This window comes from Myotis nattereri, assembly GCF_964212035.1.
Source record: "Myotis nattereri genome assembly, chromosome: 1".
NCBI lineage: Eukaryota > Metazoa > Chordata > Mammalia > Chiroptera > Vespertilionidae > Myotis > Myotis nattereri.
This window is the reverse complement of record NC_138075.1, coordinates 17,296,240-17,316,182: the sequence shown is the minus strand read 5'-3', so window position 1 is coordinate 17,316,182 and position 19,943 is coordinate 17,296,240.

Here is a 19,943-nt window from a genome sequence, read left to right as displayed (position 1 = left end):
GGCTAGAGGAGAGGCATGAGAATGACTGCTAATAGAGGGAAATTTTGGGGGGTGATGAATATGTTATAAACTTACATTGTATTATTATTTGCACAATTCTATAAATGATGAAAATTTTTTCTAGGGTTCACTATTTGTTCCTTAGGGGAAAATGGGGGACATCTGTGATACTCTCAACAATAAAGATAAAAGAGAAAATAAAATATAAAGTATATACCAAGTAAAAAAAAAAAATGAGGTTGAGCCTGCCTGGTGGCTTAGAGCTTGAGCATACACTCAGGAACCAAGAGGTCACCAGTTCGATTCTAGGTCAGGGCACATGCCTGGGTTGCAGGTTTGATCCCCAGTGGGGGCTGTGTAGAGGCAGCCAATCAATGACTTCCTCTCTCATTGATGATCCTGCTCCCTTCCTCTCTCTCTCTCTCTCAAAAAAAATGATATTTATATCATTTGAATATATATATATATATATATATATATATATATATATATATATTCGAAAAAAGAATGACAAAGCAGATTAAAGGCTTTTTAGTTTGTTGTGGCTTCCAAGTATTATTTTTTTAAAAACTAAGAGACTGGGTTGATGAAATTCGGGATTGATACTGAGAAGTTTCTACTCTAAAACTTTATCTAATAAGAAATTCAGGACTTCTCAAACACTATTTAAAGTGCTAGACAAGTATCTTTATACTAGGGGCCCAGTGCATGAAATTCGTGCACTGGGTGTGTGTGTGGGGGAGTGTCCCTCAGCCCAGCCTGCCCCCTCTCACATACTGGGAGCCCTCAGGCGTTGACCCCCATCACCCTCCGATCGCCTGATCGGCCCCTTGCCCAGGCCTGACGCCTCCGCCAGAGGTGTCAGGCTTGGACAGGGGACCCCCATCTCCCCCAGATCACTGGCTCTGGTCCCCGCCCAGGCCTGAGGCCTCTGGCCCAGGAATCATGCCTGGGCAGGGGACCCCCATCTCCCTCTGATCGCTTGCTCCACCCCCCGCCCAAGCCTGACGCCTCTGACCCAGGCTTCAGGCCTGGGCAGGGGACCATCATATCCCCCCAATCCCTGGCTCCGCCCCCCACCCAGGCCTTATGCCTCAGCCAGAGGAGTTGACCCTCATCACCCTCTGATCACCAATCACCGGATCGGCCCCTTGACCAGGCCTGAGGCCTCCGGCAGAGGTGTCAGGCCTGGGCAGGGGACCCCCAGCTCCCCACGGTTGCAGGCTCCGCCCCTGCCGAGGCCTGACGCCTCTGGCCTAGGCGTCCGGCCCGGGCAGCGGGGACCCGCAGTGGCAGTGGGGGGCGCTGCGATTGTGGGCTTCGCTTTGGGCCCAGGCAAGGGACCCCTAGCTCCTGGGACTGCCAGCTTCGACCGTGCCCAGCTCCCATCGCTGGCTCCACCCCTACTTCCTGCTATCACTGGCCAGGGCGGCAAAGGCGTCTGATTCTCCAGTCATGGCTGGGGGGCAGGGCAAAGGCGGCCCCAGGGCCGCCTTTGCCCTGCCCCCCAGCTCTTAGCTCCCCCCTGGGTTTCAGATCACTGTCAGTGGCAGGGGGCTTCTTCCTGCTTTCCCTTTCACCTCCCTGCCTTGTGCCTACATATGCAAATTAGCCGCCATCTTGTTGGCAGTTAATTGCCAATCTTAGTTGGCAGTTAATTGCCAATCTTAGTTGGCAGTTAATTTGCATATAGCCCTGATTAGCCAATGAAAAATGTATCGCCGTACGCCAATTACCATTTTTCTCTTTTATTAGTGTAGATGAGACTTAGCATTGAAAACATTCTGTGACGAAAGCTTTCTACAGTCTAGAAGAGATATATATAATTAGTAAATATTTCCTGAATCTTGGCTGTTTTTTTTTCTGACATTTCATATGATCAATTTTTTAAAATTATTCAAGTGGTTATTTTTTCCTCACACTGATAACATTCAAGTTCAATATTTGATGAGAGTTCTTACTCTGGGCCCTAGCAAGTAAAGACTTCGTTTTTATCTTTGTATTTTAGATTCCTTTATCACAGATGACTCTAGTCATGGGTGAATCCAATATTTTTAAGAAGAAACAAATGTTTATTCTGTAATATCTACTCAATATCTGAACTGGCATATGCCTTAACATTTAATTTAAATTGACATTGTTGTTCCAAAGCACAGAATTAGCTTCTATTGTGATTTTAGAAACCCTTCAGCATGAAAAATCAATATGATACGAAAAGGTTAATATTCTGTAAATTATATTGTTATGATTTGGCCAAAAAAGGTACTCCATAACTTCATTCAGTTTCTGCTCTGAAAACAAGTCAGATTGACACACAGCCAAAAGCAATGCTATGTTTATTTACAAAATCATGAACCACAAAAAATTGTAAATTGACTCACCAGTACATGATTTAATTAAAAAAAAAATAAAACTTCACATATTTTTAAACCTCTCCTTAAAAATAAAACTCCAATTTATTTTCTCACAAAGTCAAGGTAGTTCTTGAGTTTAACAGTAGTATACTCTGTGGGCCATAAAACATTGTAGAAAGAGTATATATTTTAGAAGTAAATAGGTATTGTTCAAACACTGTATCTTCATCTTAGCATATTTAATCGTGAAGAAATTAAACGTATCCTCCTTCTTATAATTTCTCCAAGGTATTGTGTGAAAGAATAAGATAAGGACACATTTATAAAATATTGAGCATGTTATGTTGAATAGCCATTGAAAAAATGTTCAATTTTCTTCCCTATTTATTTTGGGGTAGTTCTCTTCAAATTTTATTTCTTGTGTTTCATTGTGGTTTTATTGAAATTTTGTAGGATTTTATAATTTTTTCCTTTGCTTAAGTACATAACTTGCTTTTAGAATTTTCTCATTATTTCTAGCTTCTCAGGTGAAAAGAGTGGGTGCCTTTGAAAGAAGGAAAGGAAAAAGTAGAGGTGGCAAATAAAAACCATATCGAATTGCAGAAAATTGATTGAAACTGAACTCTGTCTTCTAAACAGACCCCGTAGTTAAAATATATGTTTTGGGGAATATTGAACAGTTTTATGTCAGTCATTATTTCTCTGAGTTCATATGTGAAAAGGAGTTCATCTTGCAACAGAGCAAAGTCAAAATCCTCTGGGAGAGAGGTATTCTCTGATTTGAGCTGCCTGTCTATAAAATGCCCTTGTAAAGCCTGTTGCAATCTCAGTTTCAGCAAGTCCTGCAATCCTGACCTAATGAAGATGCTCGGTATACTTCCTGTCATCAGTGAAACACCCACAAAGAGATCCAAAAGTAATCAAGAGGCCATCAGATTAAGTATAAAAACAGAAATGAGTAATGTTGAGGCAGACTGTATGGGGAAGTTTCTACCTGGTTTTGCCTTTTCTGAGCCCAAGAATATTGATTTTGTGGTCCTGGTAGGCCAAGCGTTATATCTTCCAGTTTTCTTTTAAATTAAGGCTCAAATTAACAACAAATATATATTTTTTAAAAATTAATAAACATACTTTGAAATTTTAAAAAAATCATACAATAATGTAAATCCACATATATTTTGATACTACCTTCTTGCTCCTTTTAAGTAAGAAACTATTAAATTTTCCAGTTTGACTAAAGTATGACTTTACCACTTCTGTATATATTTTTTTCTATTGCTGCCCTCTGAGAATTTCTCAGTCTAGGAAGAACTGAGTTACTAACAATTTTACTTGTCAACATTCTTCTACTTACCCAATCTATCGATCTTTCATTACCAATATCATGCGTTGTACTTCTAAATTAGGCAAACAGCTGACAAGCATTTAACACATCCTAGTTTCATAGTCTATTTTATTTCTTGCAAGATACAAAACTTCAAGAAGTAGGTGTCCCACTTGATTTACAAAGATGCTAACGAGGCCAGGGAAGTTAATAGATCTGTTCCAGAGCCTAATTGCATGAGTCAGATAGTCCGAATTTCAACTCCACAATCTTCTCAGAAAGTATAGGCTCATTCTACTATTGTACTGTCAGCATAATTGTATAGAAAACTACTATTTATTGGAGGCTTACTCATTGTTAGAAAGTGTGCCTCATTTTGGGGAAATCCAGGGAGAGGACAGGGTAGTATGATGTAGTCAGGAAGTATATCATATTCTAATTTGGAGAGAAATTTTTATACATAGATATGATAGTTCTGAGTGAAATAAAATGTTCTTTTTGCATCAGGTTCTGTGGTGATAGAAGGAGGCAACTACATCTGTGTGAGTATGTAGGAAAGGTTGCGAGAACATATGCAATGCTTTATTATAACTTGTATTTTCCACACTAGACTGTGACTCTTGTATCCCATGTACCAGGTTCGTGGTATATGCATAATAAACATTTGTTGAATAAATTAATGATAAGTGAATCAAAGGGTCAACCATCAGCTAGATTTTACAGAAAGGATAGCAAAGATTAGCCTGGTCCAGAAAATAGAAAGTGATTTTCAAATAGAGAATAGCATATGCAAAGGTAAACAAGGAATATATCAATTTTATTGCAAGGATGGGATTCAAGCGAACAACTTATTTATCTAGTCAGCTACCCTTTATGCAGTGTTTACTATGTTCCAGGAACTGTTAAAGGCCTCAGCAGTGAGCAGTGCACAAATTTCACTGTGTCCAAATGATAAAGTCCAGGGGGAAATGGTAGGAAATGATAGCTAGGTGACAGTTTTTTGACATGAACATCAGGGTAATGAGTTTTGATTTATACTGAGAACAGCATGAAGCAAACTCGCATTTTAGGAAGTAACTTGAGATTAAATTAAAGCTGGATTTTTTTTTAATGTACTTCATTGAATTTTACTTTGCAAAGTATATTTTGCCATGAGAAAAGTAAATACACTGATCACCAAAACTTTAAAAATAGATGAGCGAGAAATATTTGATATTTAGAAAAGTAACATGTTGAGTTGGAGGGAGATAAGCATGATAAGAGCCTCAAGTCAGACTGACAGAGTCTGGCAATCATCCAGTTACGAAATGAGGAGAAACTGTTAACAGGCAATTGTTGCCAAGTAGGAATAATTCTGCAGACGGTCCTGCGATATGATTGAGGTGATTGGATGACTGCCTGGCTATAGTGGGGCAATATGGAAGTTAAAGGAGGGAATGAGTTGTTGAGTTGTTGTTTTTTAGGATTTGTTTGTTTGTTTGTTTATGCAACATTGGCTGTGCAGAGTGTGGAGACATGGGCTCCGAGTGTGGACCCAGAGGAAAAAACAGACATGGGTTCAAGGACAGAAGAATAGCTTGTTTTAAATTTAGTGGTTTGAGTTGTATTTCTGTAGAGAGCTAAAAGTACAAGTGGGAAACGTCTGAGAAAGGCTGATGCCAGAAATGTACAATTAGACGTCATCATAATAGAAATTTTAGCAAAAGCCAAGAAGGCAGATGTGTCCACCCAGGAGACAGTGAAAAAAAAAAAAAGAAGGGAAATCAAAAGCATGGAAAGCGAAAAGTTAATGAGAGAGGGGAAGGAGACTGGAAGTGAGCGGGCAGAGAGGAAGGTGGCATCCTCCAGGGGCCTCTGCAGAAGGCACCTGATTAGATTCTTTTACAAGCCTGGCGGAGCAATAATTAATGCTGATGCGCTGAGTTGCTTGCAGATCACAGACAATGGTGTGCCCTTGACACTGGGAATTACAAGGCTCCCCGAAGATCTGGAAACAAAAAGCAGCCTCTGTGGAATTCGAAAGCCAACTTTATGAATAAAGCACTCAAGTTAGTCTAAATGGAGTCTGGGGACTTGCTTCAACCCTTTTCAAACAGGAGATTATTTTTTCTAGTTGCTGCTGATATCCACTTTCTTTTCCATAATCTGTGTTGCAAATGATTAAGACCAGCAATGACTAAGTAAAAGGGGTTCTTTCCAAATTGACTTGAGAAGTGGACATTATCTTTTAACTCTTTAATCAGTAGCTAAAGAAGGGAAAGAGACTGTGTGTGTCTCAGACAGATGAGCTCTATTATTATCATTTCTTTCCCCCGCCTTCCTAATGATGCTGGTTGATTTAGTTCAGAATAACTCATTAGTTCAGCATAGCTCATTTCCATAACAAACTTCTGTTTGTTTACTATTATGTAAACATTTTTTTCTCAGCATTTTAAAGCTCCCACCAATTTATTATCCTCCTAGAGGCCCTATGCACGAAATTCGTGCAAGGGCCTTGGCCCTGGCCCTGCTCGCCGCTGCTGCTGTTGCCGGGGCCTCTGCCAGGGCACCTGCCCGCTGTGGCTTTGTCCAGTAGGAAGGATGTCTGGTCTAATTAGCATATTACACTTTTATTATTATAGATTGGAGAAGACATTCTACATCTAGAGAAAAACTCCAAGGAATGCTCAGATAAAAAGAATCAATGGCTGCTCCTAATTCTGTGCCAGGTACTGTTGACAATTAGGGACAGTCTAGCTGCAATCATGATAAGCCAACAATTTATGAGTATAGATGTGTTCTCTTTTCTAACCTCCCCTGGGTCAGCATACCTACAGATAACCAGTTTGGCTGTGCTTTAAATTGAGAGGCTCTATTGAATCTGGTGCCAAAAGACCTAGGATTCACCACTTAATTACTGTGTCCCTAGGCAGGTTACTCTATCTCTTTGTGCTTTAGCTTTTGTTTTGTTTTTATTTTAATCTGTAAAATAGGGATGTAAAAAGATTATAGTAGGGAAGATAAGATTCTGTGTTCTAGCATTACATGAGGAGTAACATAGGTCATACATAAATACATTAAATGATTCATCTGTGTCCCAGTGCCATACAGGCATCATCAGTATATTCTAAAGCCTTCTGTATTTAACCTCTTGGTGTTTTTAAAATAGTTTAGATAATTAATCTTTAGATAATTTGAGCTGATTTAAAAGAAGGGGTTATTATAATTGTATTTAATAGCACTGACCTTCTATTTTCTTGTTAAATTCATTTTGGATATTCATTTACATAGTGTGTTTGGCCAGGCTGGGCACTCACAAGCTTCATAGTTTCTGACACATTTTTAAAAATTGCTTCTTACAGTTTTATTTATTTCATATTTATATCACTATAATGTTACTGTCTTAAGAACAATATATCGGGAATTTGACCATGTAGATTTCCACCCTGGCTCCTCTGTTTCTAAGGCCTTTGAAATTAAGGAAGTTATGAAAATCTCTTTGCCTCAGTTCTCTCATCTACAAATCACTATGATAATAGTAAGTATTTTGAAGACTAAGTGACAGCATAAACAAAGTGCTGAGAAAAATGCCTGGTATATGTGTTTGCTATTTAGTTTTATCTTTAATGAGTAATGACTTTTATTGCAGGATAGATAGAGCCACCATTTCAGTAGTACTTTGGGAATAAAGATGAAGTCACTGTCATGCTACATTTAAACTAATTAGTATGACTAGTAGTTCTAAAAATTTTAAGTATTTTGAAATTTCTTTTCAAATGGAGAAGAAAGAGTTTATTCTCAATGATAATGTTGGGATACATACTTGGTTTCAAAGCCCTAGGTCTTTGGGTTACTTAAAAAAAAATGAAGAATTAATATATTAATTTCAAGAGATCTGATCACTGATAAACACTATTTGGACCAAATTGTTTTTCAAATTCCTTTATTTCCCTTGAAAATATGCTCAAATTATTTATTTGCAGAGCCATTAATTTCAGGTGGGTAAACTCAAACTAATTTTTCTCCTGCTCACTTTTTAATTGGCAGATACTTCTAATGTTTGTTTTATATTTCTGACTTTATTATTTTCCTGGAGTCTCTACCATTTTACTAAATAAAAATTATAAATAAATTAATAAAGACCAAAAATGTTGAATTGATTAGCATTAACTACAACAAAGAAAATATGGCAAGAGCCAGGTAAAAATGTCCCCTCAGTTCACTCATTTATCATTAATAATTTTTCCTATGGTTAAATTATTTTGCTAAATTGCCCATTCGTTTGCCTCCTTACTTTTTATTTCTTTTTATGGTTATATGTCCTTGTTTCTCTTTCATCCTATGCTCTTGAAAAAATATACAGTTATCAATTTTGAGATGTAGAAGTGTCATTCAACACTGTCTGGCCCAACCTTTTTATTTTAAAATTTAAAATTTCATCCAGAGTAATGTTGTGACTAACTCAAAATCACGGTTGTTGTTGACTGCAGAACCATCAGTAGTGGCATCTGGGTCTCCAGACTTCAGATCTCATTTTACCTCTGGTCACTCATATTCTTCTTATGATCATTGTTTTTAAAATCTTAAAAAAAAATGTTTTGTTGTTTTTCCTTTATTATTTTTTGTATCCAAAATCTCTGTGAATGATTGACACTGATGAATTTACTCTTCAATAGAAAATGCAGTTATGGAAAACAGAATAAAAAATGACAAAATATAGATTTTTTTTTCTATTTCCATGTTTAATCCTTCACTCATTATTGATTTAAGCACCCTTCTGACAAAGTTTAGGAATACATCTGTCATTCCCTCCACATGAGAATTCTTTCTGCAGTTTGAAAAGCCCATGAATATGTCTGTTGCTACTTTTATTCATGAAAGAAAAATGCAGAAATGTGAGTATTTAAATATATATTAAATTTTAAAGAAAGTGTTCGTCAATAAGGTTTTCACACTCCGCATCTAGTTGACCAATATAACTCTGTGAATAATTTTTAAAAACTTAAGCCAGTGAACATAAGACATCAGCCAGATGATGAGAAGAATTCAAACACACACAAACACATAGGCATGCGACATTGTGAGCCTTCTAAATATAGTGAGGTTAAATCATGGGTCTATCACATTGTCAGAAACCATAGCCTGAGGAAGATACTGAGTTTCTTCAAGTTTAATTAGAGAATTTGGTGACTATTTTAGGAAATGTATAATTCAGTATAAGTTAGTTTGCCAGGATAGAGTTTTGAACTTTTAATTACTCAGATTAGTTTAGAAAAAATGTTAAATTTAATTTTTAAATTTGTTAAATTTAGATTTAACAAATATACAATGTTTTGGGTTTTGGGATTCACTATTCACGTCTTCAGTTCTACTAAAAGTATATGATGCAAATTTTCTGAAAGGTGGGAGCTCTTTTTTCTTCACCTAGGTCGGTATTTCCAGCCTATTATTTCCAAAATCACATTTTTACTGGACTTTCCTTGAGAGTGATTTGCATAAAGTATACATGTAATACATTATTAATTAATTGACCTCAGGTAATTTTGGACCTCCTGGCATGGACATTTTTGAAAGAAATGTCTTTTTTCCTCTGGATAGAGTTTTACTAGATCTTTAACATACTTTTGTATGTTAATCATTGTGTAGATTGTTAAGGGAAAATAATGGTACAGATGCTCACTTACATAGCGAAACACTTATGGACACAATTTATGTCTCCATATGACATTAGACTAGTGGGTAATGAACCATACAACAGATCACAAATAAAGGCAAGTGTTCAAATTTCAAATATAAAGTATTTATACATTTACATTTTTATACTTAGGATAATATTTTAAAGATAATGAATATATTTACTTTCCTCATATGTGCTTAAAGTTCCAATATACACAAAATAACTCATATTCATTCTTTTTATTAGAAAACAGTGATTTTTTTAACTGTGTCAATTAATTGTTTAACAAATAGACTCACAGAAATTCAAGAGTACTGCATTTGCAAACTAGAAGAATCAGGAAAGAATTTTAAAGTAGAGTATAATACATTAGCAGCTCTTTAAAATGTCTCATACTAACATTCTTCTCCAGAATCTGGCCCTCACTGAATTTTAACATTACTTAATTCCAATGAAATCCATTTTAGTGTATGTCATTTAATTTTTGTTTACATATATGCTACCCTTTTTTACTCAACCAAATTATAAGATGCTTGAAAGTAGAATCTGTGACTTACATAGTATTTCTTTTCCATTTTTCACAGTACTTAGCATAATGCATGACTTAAAAATTGCTTAATGACTGCTTGGAAGTATACTGGTGTTTGGCCTAAAAGTTACCTTAGGGATCATGTACTCATTCATAAAACATTTCAATGTTTATTGTTTTTAGTGTAGCATTAAGGAGTTGGATTCTGGAATTATGGATAATGGTTCTGTCATTTTTAGTTGCAAGACCTTGGACAAGTTTCTAAATAACCTATTCCCTCCATTTCACATGCTCTAACATGGGGGCAATTTAATACTTTTAAGAACCAATAGGAAGGCTCATTATTGATACACTATGTGAGGTTGATAGAACTGAATATCTCTTACATGATAAAACACAATAAAGTTACTCTTCTGTGACCATGATGATGTGTGATGATGATGTCAGGGACTGAGTATATATAGACTAAATTGTCCTTTTTTTATTTTAAAGAAATTTACTATCTGGAAGTAAGACCAAAATGGAGACCTCAAAAAAAAAAAAAAAAAGTACAATGTGATAAGCTATAATACAGGAATTTGCAAGTAAAATGGAAGCCTGAGAGAAGGGCACATATAGTTACCTAGCGAAATCAGTAACTGCCTCTCATATTGAGGGTACATTAATGAGATTCTTAAACAGACCAGCAATTTGGCAGGTGGAGAGACTCTAAGTCCTTGTAAAATTGGGTAAGTGCCTTCAACCAGAAAGAATGACAGTTGCCAAATATGGAGTATGGAGAACATGAGATATTCTGAAATCCAATACATTTAGTATCACAGGATCATATTTTAAGAAAGGTTGTCTTGTGAAGTTAGATTGAGGTAGGTATGGAGCAAGAAAGTAAAAATCATAAAACCAATAATAACAAGGACATAACTATCATTGATGGATCAGTTACTACTCTAAGGCACTAGTCTAAGTACTAGCTATACATAAGTTATTTCATTCAATCCTTATAATAACCCAACAAATAGATACTTTATTATTTATATTATAGAAGGGGAAACCACTGCTCATTAAAACTGAGTGATATACTCAAATTCATACAACTTTAAAGTGATAGAACCATTTTGAAACTGAGCAATTTGGTTGACATACAAAGTAAGGATTCACAAATAGAATAAAGTGTCTATACTACATAGTTTCTAAATAAAGACAATAGGGGGGTAAGGGCATGAGTGGGGGGGGGTGGAGGGTAATGTGGGGATAAGGACACATATGTAATAACTTAATCAATTAAATAAATAAATCAATATTTTGCTGAAAATTCTGTTAACAATACCAAGTAAGTATTAGAAGTCATTAATTTGGATCTTAAATTTGAGCCTGTGTTCAGGTTGTTAGGTTGCCATCACTCTATGCAAATATAAACCTTAAAAATATAATAATAACGATATCATTAATAAAACTTGAAGATTATAGAAAGCCTTAAGGTAGAAAGAAGAATACCTTTCTTCATTTTTCATAGCAATGAATCACTAAATACTAAATATAAAATATGAGTTTAAAAATTATAATGTGAAGCAATCTTTTAATTTTTATTAATCCTTCTTTTTATAAACTTACTAGTGGCTCAGATGCAAAAAATCCGTGCACTTGAGGGGATCCCCCAGCCTGGCTTGTGCCCTCTCAGTGCGGGACCCCGTGATCAATCAATCGCCCCAAAGAGGTAGGCCCCGCCCACCCATCCGGGACTCCTTGATGGATTGCCCCATGGAGGTAGGCCAGAGTCGGAAGTCCCCTGGTAGGAGCCATGCGGAGCAGCCACCAGGACCTGCCCCTGTGCTGTGCATGCAGTGTCAAGCCTTGCCCACCCTGGTGATGGACTGTGATGGTGTGAGGGCATCACGGCGTGAGGGCATGACTACCACCTACCAGTCGTCGGCAAACTGTGGCTCACAAGCCACATGCGGCTCTTTGGCCCCTTGAGTGTGGCTCTTCCACAAAATACCAACTTCTGCGCATGGGCCACGAAGTTTCAATTGCACTGTACATGCGCACCCGCATGTGGTATTTTGTGGAAGAGCCACACTCAAGGCGCCAAAGAGCCACATGTGGCTCCGAGCTTCAGTTTGCCGACCACTGACCTAGGCTATTATTAGTATAGATATGTTAATACTTACCATTTAATATTGAGTCTGTGGTCTTTCCTGAGCAGGATGCAAGGGTGGTTTCTTTCCTGGGTTCTTGTCCAGGTAGATTTGAAGAACGAAGCCACGGACAAAAGGTGGTAGATGAAAATGGGTGGAAATTTATTGGAAGCAAATACAGACTCCCACGTAGAGAGGGGCTCCCAAAAGGGGTAACCCACTCAACCCCCTTTTCCTAAGGTTTATAAAGGCTAAAGTTCTTTGTATCTTGATGTTGCCTTCGAATTGGTAGAATATCAACTTCAAAGCTCAAAACCCACATGATATCCCCCTATTTCTCTCTTCCTTTAGGGGCGGAATTCTCTGTCTCCTTTTTAAAATCTGTTTTCCTCTTTCTCCCATTTGTCAGCATTTCTCTATCCTCTGTGAAAGTTTATTTCCTCTTTCTCCCTATTCCCTGTGCCTTTTTCCTATCTTATGTGAAAGGTTATCTTCCTCTCCACTTATCCTGTGGCACCTCTTTTTTTTTCTCTGTGAATGTATGCCTTTTGGCAGCTCCAAGCCTCCACCTATGGGCTCCAAACCTCCCTCCCCTATAGGCCCTTTTTATTTCTAAAACTCCCTAAACCTGCCTATTTTACCCCCTAAATCTCCTTTCAATATCTATTTTTCTCAAGACATTTTCTATAAGGAGGCCACTGTTTTCTTTAGTTTCTCTTTAACTTGTTTCTTTGGTTAGTGAAATTAAATTTGATACTTTTATAATAATAGCTTAAGAAATATAATTACATTATGCAATGTTTCTGATTGTTAATATTTCTATTTGCCTTTTTTACAAGAAAACACATCTGGAATGATGTTCTCCAACTGTAAACAATTCAACAGACTTAAAAATTATTGTCATTGGCAAGCTTGCTTTGTTTGTCTTTGAAAACTTCGCATTGCTCGTATACTTTGTATGGCGAATATGCACACTTTGATACATAATACATTTATTTAAGAAACTTTATATCTAAGGTAGAGATTGAATACCAAAAAAAAAAAAGTAGTCCCTATCACTTATTTTGAGGCTCTGCTGGGTGGTGAGAGTGCACTCACTCTTCCTGCCCTGGCAGGTCTGTCTCCCAGAGACCCAGCAAGGGGCTCATCTCTGGCAGCTGCAGTAGACAGAGGCAGGCGCACGCAGACCTTAGGATTCACTCTTTCATTCATTCTTTCTCTAACTTCACACCAAATCTTGCATTGTCACTAATGTCAACTCCCAGGACTTCCTCAGGGCTCCATCTCTGTCTGCCCTCCAGGGCGATTATTAATCCCCCACCAGTGCTGAGCTCCCTGGTTCATTACCATCCCATCCGAGGCCTCCTTCTGTCAGGAGGTCTCATCTAACACTCACGATGTTTTTGCCTTCATCTATTCTTTGCAGGTGGCTTCAGTGCTCTGCCTCTCCCTGCTGCAGACAATTGAGTGTTACAGCTGGAAACAGTCCACAGACTTTGAGGGGGAAAGGTGGCTTTTGTTTTCATACCTCTTAACATCCAAGTCTTCCTCCGGTGGTGCCTGCCTCACGCGGTAGACCTGATTAGGCCCACTGTTCTGCAGCACTAACCACAAGAGAGAAAGAGTTGTAAAACTTTTGAGGTTTTCTCTTTTTTCTTCCTGTCCTCAACTCACATCTATAAATGCTTGAGTTTTATAATAACAGTGGTAGGATAATTAAAAACAAAAACAGCAGGAGCACACTATCCATTATTTCTTTCCTCTGTGACTCTGGGTCACAGTTATACTCAGATTTAGTATATTACTTGCAGGGCCAGAGCTTCTGGGTAGGATAAGAAATTCTCCAATCAGAATTAAGCTTGAGAAATTTGCTGCAATTATTTTTTTTTTTTGCAAAATTATTGAGATTGCCAAATTAATCCACAAATGACTTCAAAGGCTTTAGGGGGAAAATAAGAATAAACTTACTTCACTAAACCACACCTGAATTCCATTGAAGGACAGAAATGTCTTTTTTTTTTAATGTCTAACTTAGCTGAACTGAGTTAGATACTAAGGCTGCAGGGATATACTATCTGATACAGACCGGTTCTCAAAACCTCATATCCAATGGAGACAATTCCAAGGGCAGACAATTAAAAAATGAAATCCAAGGGGATAAGAACAATAATGAAGAATTCAGATCCATGGAGAAGAGCATGCTAACAAAGCCTGGGAGTCAGGCGTCTTTCCAGGAGAGGTGACCACTCAGCTGAGTCTGAAAGCTTCCATGGGAATGAGCCAGGTAAAATCGGATGAAATCCTCAGTGAGGAGATTATGTTTAAACTTCTCAATAGAATCCTCACAAATGGAAGTGCTACCTCTTTTCTTTTTGGAGCTTCGCTTCTCCCTGAGGCAATTATACAAGCAAATTTTCCTGTGGAAAAAAGAAGCAACAGGGCTTGGTTTGTAACTTGGCTGGATCTCAGTAAACCTGCGGCCACACCTACAGCTGGTGGAACCCTCCAAGGATGGGGAGGGTAAGATAATTGGGCCCTGGGCTGTTACAAGATGACTATTCCCGGGGCAGCCACAGAAATGCTGAACGAAGTGGCTGAGTTATCAGTGCTGGGAATAAATGGTGTCAGCCTTGACATTTTCTTGCTGGCAGAGACAGACCACCCTGAGGAAAAGACACTGATCTTAGTTGTGTTTATTCAATTGGGGGGTGATGTCTTGCCAGATCTTGATAAATGTGTTTAGAAAGTGAAAGGGATACGGTTATTGTGCAGCTTCTGCTTATTGCAAGTCGATGTTTCTTGCCTGTGTTTCACAGTGGGTCCCGAGTGGTGCATATTTAATACACATACCACCAGGAAATAATCACTGTGGCCAAATGCCTATTAAAGTATGCCTAGCGATGCCCCTCACACCTTCTTTATTCATTAGCCAGGCCGGGCTGTATCTGTTTCTATAGGATTTTAAGAAAGGCACCTTGTTCCCTGTAATGGCTGGTCACTGATGTATGAAATTCCTTTAAGTGAGATAAACTTTTTATTCTGCAAGCTGTAGCTGAGGCTCAAAATGCGAATGGCCCTATGGAGATAAAGCTTTTCATTTTAATACTTGCCTGTAAGTTTACTGAAATCTTATATTTTAAGAGCAAAAAATTTTAATGTGTGTAAGGACTGTGGATTCTTGTATGTTTGTCTGGATATGAGAGAGGAAAAGAAAGAAGACAGAGAGCAGAGGAAGGGGGGAGAGGAGAGGGAGAGAGAGAGAGAGAGAGAGAGAGAGAGAGAGAGAGAGAGAGAGAGAGAGAGAGAGAAGAGAGAGAGAGAGAGAGAGAGAGAGAGAGAGAGAGAGAGAGACCAAGTTGCAAGAGTAGAAAGGTGAAAGGTGAGGAAGGGTCTCCTGGGAGAAAAGACTAACACCTAATTATGAATCTGAGAAGCCTTGAAGCTTTGAAGCTTTTTGGGTAAATAGAGTTGTTGGTCGGGTGTCCTGGGCCATTTTGCATATAAAGAGAGGTAATAACTAAAAATACAAAAATAAATATATAAGAAACCTATATTGGCAATGGGGTTTTGTGGAGAAAAAGGAAGATTCTGTGGACAAATGAAGCTGTTGGCAGTGTGGGTACCTGTCCACGTTATCACCACCATCCTGTCAATGGGAGGTCTTCAATATACTCATTTTTTTTTTTGGGGGGGGGATAATTGATAGTAATTTGGTGTCAACAAAGTTTACAAAGAGGGCAAGGTGAGATCATTGAGTTACAATAGTAATATACAAGATGCGGACAATTCCAAAGAAAGCAATCTGTCTCATTCCAAAGTGAAACTTCCCACCCTAGCCAGTTTGGCTCAGTGGATAGAGTGTCAGCCTGTAGACCGAAGGGTCCCGGGTTTGATTCCGGTCAAGGGCATGTACCTCCATTGCAGGCTCCTCCCCAGCCCGGGACCTGGTCAAGGCACGTGCAGGGGGCAACCAATCAATGTGTTTGTCTCACATTGAAGTTTCTCTTTGTTTTTCCCTCTCTCTTCCACTCTCTCTAAATATCAATGGAAAAATATCCTCGAGTGAGGATTTAATAAAAAGCGAAACTTGCCGAAAGCTAACCTTGTGAACCATTTTGTTTGGCATCATTAAATGAGTGGCCCTAGAAGCAGTGAGGCATCAAGAAAATTCTGTGGCTTGAGAGTTAGGCAAAACTCGATTTAAACCTAGATGCCTCTACTTACTATGTGTGTGACCTTGAACCTGATTGCTAAATGATCTAGTTTTCAGTTTTCTTATCTTTAACATAGATATAATACTATTTTGATCATGAGAATGTTTATTGTAATAATATCAAAAGCATTTAGCACAGGAAGAAATAGATCTAATTTAATTGTTGTTGACATCATCATCATCATCATCCTTGTCATACAAAAAAAATCATTAGAAAAGGTCCATGGACTTCCAGCAGTGCTTCTGCTGTGTTCTGCCAAGTAGAGCACAGCCAAATAATAACTGATGGTTTTATTTGAAGAGTGAATGTTGATGCTCTGCTCTCCTGGGAGCTGGCAGAATGAAGGAGGCAGCCAATGCATGTTTCTCTCTCATCGATGTTTCCTTCTATCCTCCTCCTCTTCCTCCCTCCCTCTCTAAAATAAATAAAAACATACTTTTAAAAATAAAACAATTAATTATAAGTTTGTACTTTTGAGTCAAATGGGCTGATCCAAGTCCTGATACCACCAGCCTAAATGATTTAACTTTGCTATGCCTCACCTTTTTTTAAAATATAAAGATGTTTAATAATAGTGGAATTTTATAGAGATTAAGTGAGGTGATACCTAAACTTGGCATAGAGTAAGCACAGTAACATTCATTATTAATACTGCTGGGCTCTGTGTCCTGTTGCCTGTTTAAGAATAAACTGCAAAATAATTACATTGAAAGATTAAACGTATCCAATAGCAAGGGGGCTGTACTGCCAGGAAGATCTGTGCTCATAGATGGTGGTGGTTTACAGTTTCCAAGCTCCAGTTTTCTGATCTGTGAAATGGGCCTACTGACAAATAATATCTGCTTTGGGATATGGGAAGTGAAGGAACCTGTCAGGGATCAAAGAAGTGGGACAAGAATGGGAAGGAAAGGCAACCAATGAATGGAGAAATGTCACCTAGTTACCACTATGGGAGGCTAAAGCTTAATCCTGCTGGGGGAATTGTGGAGGTTTGTATAAAATGGACTCAAAAGGATGGGCAAGGGAGCAGATATAGGTACATGAACTCCTGTAAGCCATTGTTTGAGGGCTGTTCTGGAGTCATTAATTTCTTGCCCTTGTAGCCTGTCAAGCAGGTAGCAGAGCTGGCTCCAGAAGCATGACAAAGCCCCCAGGCACTGAAAAGCAGGTGGAGTTGTTGGAAGTTGGGCATAGCACAGTGCCCTGATGCCAGCAGAGTGGGGATGTGGGTGGGTAGCATCTGCCACGTAGAGTCTTTCTTCCTCTTTTCCCTTGGAATGGCAAACACACATGTGATAAATCATATCATGAATTATTAATTTATCTGCAAATTTTTGTCCAATTTTAGATTTATAAATATTTATAAATATTTCATTTATAAACATCTGAATTTTGTTGTTGCTGTTGTTATTGTTGCTGTCTGTGTGTTTTAATTGATCCACTAGTAAAATCTTACCTCTTTCACATTGGAGGGAGAGAGTGAGAGAATGAATTCAGGGTGCTAATATCAGGGTATTTCAATAAAACAGTCAGTTCTATTGGCTCTAGAATTCAAAACAAAACAAAACAATGCAATCAAAATTCTCTCTCTCTGATAACTTTATAAATAATTAGACCTGCTGTGTGTACGTTTTCTTTTTGTGTGTGTGTGTGTGTTTTTTTGTTTGTTTTGGTTTTGGTTTGTTTTTCTGGCTGCTGAGTACCATATTGGTATTTGCTTCTTTACACACAGGTATTTTTACAGTATTTTAGGGCCTTTTAATTGTTGGTTAGGAAGTTAGACCACAGGAGAGAATTAGTCTTGGTTTTAATACTGAAATTTGTAAAATATTACTTATAATACAATATAATTTACAAACATTGGGCTACAGTGAAGAAGTCTGGGAATAAGTGTAAATGTGTTAATAATAGGAAATAAACAGCTGCTGATTAAGACTGAACAGCTATGAAACCCATATGCAAATACGTTCCAGATCAAAAGCAATGATTCTCATAAATTTAACATATTTTAACGTTACATTTTAAAGTTTGATTTTTTATTTTAAAGGGGTGATCAGCAAAATATGTCCCATGAACTAAATCCTTTCTGCTGCTCATTTTTGTGAGGCCATAAAGTCTTACTGAAATGCATTTACATCCATTCCTTTATGTGTTGTCCATGATGCCACAATGGCATAATCAAAGAGTTGTGCTAGAGACTGCAGATTGAATATAATTACAATCTTGCCCTTTGCTGAGCTCTGTTGAGGGAGAATATTTTGGGAAGGACTATGCTGACTAAAACACACTCATGTTTCTTCTTTCAAAACACTATGCTCTCAATAGTTTTGGTCACCAAATGCGTGCTACTGTTTATTTTCCCCAGTCACGCCCAACAATCCTCCCATACAACTGGATGTCCTAAATTTAACTCTGTTCTGACATTAGACCTGGATATAGCATCAGATCCCACAGGTTAAGGGCTCAATAACTCCACTCTGCCTCCATGTCAGACGCCAATCCAAAGTACAGGTTGTCACTTGGGTTTCTGACTGGCTATAAATGGGAGAGTCCTATGACCCTCTCCTGGGGTAATTTGCTAGAATAACACATAAAAATTGTTAAAAAAAACCCAGTTTACTTACTAAATTATTGGTTTACCACTCATGAATAGGCAGACAAAATAGATACATAGGGCAAGGTATGTGAGAAGGGGGTGGAGTGTTCATATCTTCTCTGGGTATCACACCCTCTCATCATCTCCACATGATCACCAACCTGGAAGCTGTCTGAACCCCATACATCAGGGATTTGTATAGAGGCTTCATTATGTAGGCGATAATTATTGAAATTATATACAATTATCTTAAGGTAAACAACTTCTGTCACCCTTCATATGTTAAATCTGGGGTTTCCCAAAAGTATTTGAGCTGAGAAATGAGACATAGAAATAGACCAACGGTTTCCTAATATAGACACCATTCTATATGTATGTTTAAGTTGTGCAAAAATATTCTGACTAAAAAAGGCAAAGGGCTCTGAGTGAATTTTTGACTTCTAGAACTATATGCATATGGCTGTCTCATGACAATCTATACTTATGAGGCCATAGCACTAGGAAAATAAAGGTCTGTAGTGGAAGCTGGTGACATTTTCCACTGAGTTAATAGTGGTGAAGCAGTTGGTAGACAATGCAAATATTACATTTGTGCGAGTGTAATTGTGCTCGGAGGGTCACAGATACTTAACCACACAGGATGACACAGAAGAGGTTCTGTTAGCAAAGCAACCATCTGTAAAAGAATTGACATTAGAAATGTAGAAAATTCTAGTTGCAAATGGTCAGATTATTTATATCTCTACTTTTGTTTTTCTCTCTTATTTTTTATTACACTTATTTGGGGTGACATTGGTTATTAAAATTATATAGGTTTTGGATGTACAATTCTGTAATATATCATCATTTAATGAGAAAATTTACATTAGTAATGAACATAAAGTGCAATAATTTCAAATGTTTGGTTCAGTGAATGTTTAAATATGTACATACACATTTTACTAGATGCAAGATCAAGATGTATATTTCTGGCACCTAAAAGGGATGCTTATACTCCTTTTTATATCAGTGTTCCCTAAAGGAGCCATTGTTTTAACTTCTATTGCTATAACTTGTTTATGCCTGTTCTTGATATTCATATATATTAAGACATGTTATATGTAAGCTTTTGTCTGACTTATTTTGTTCAACATAATGC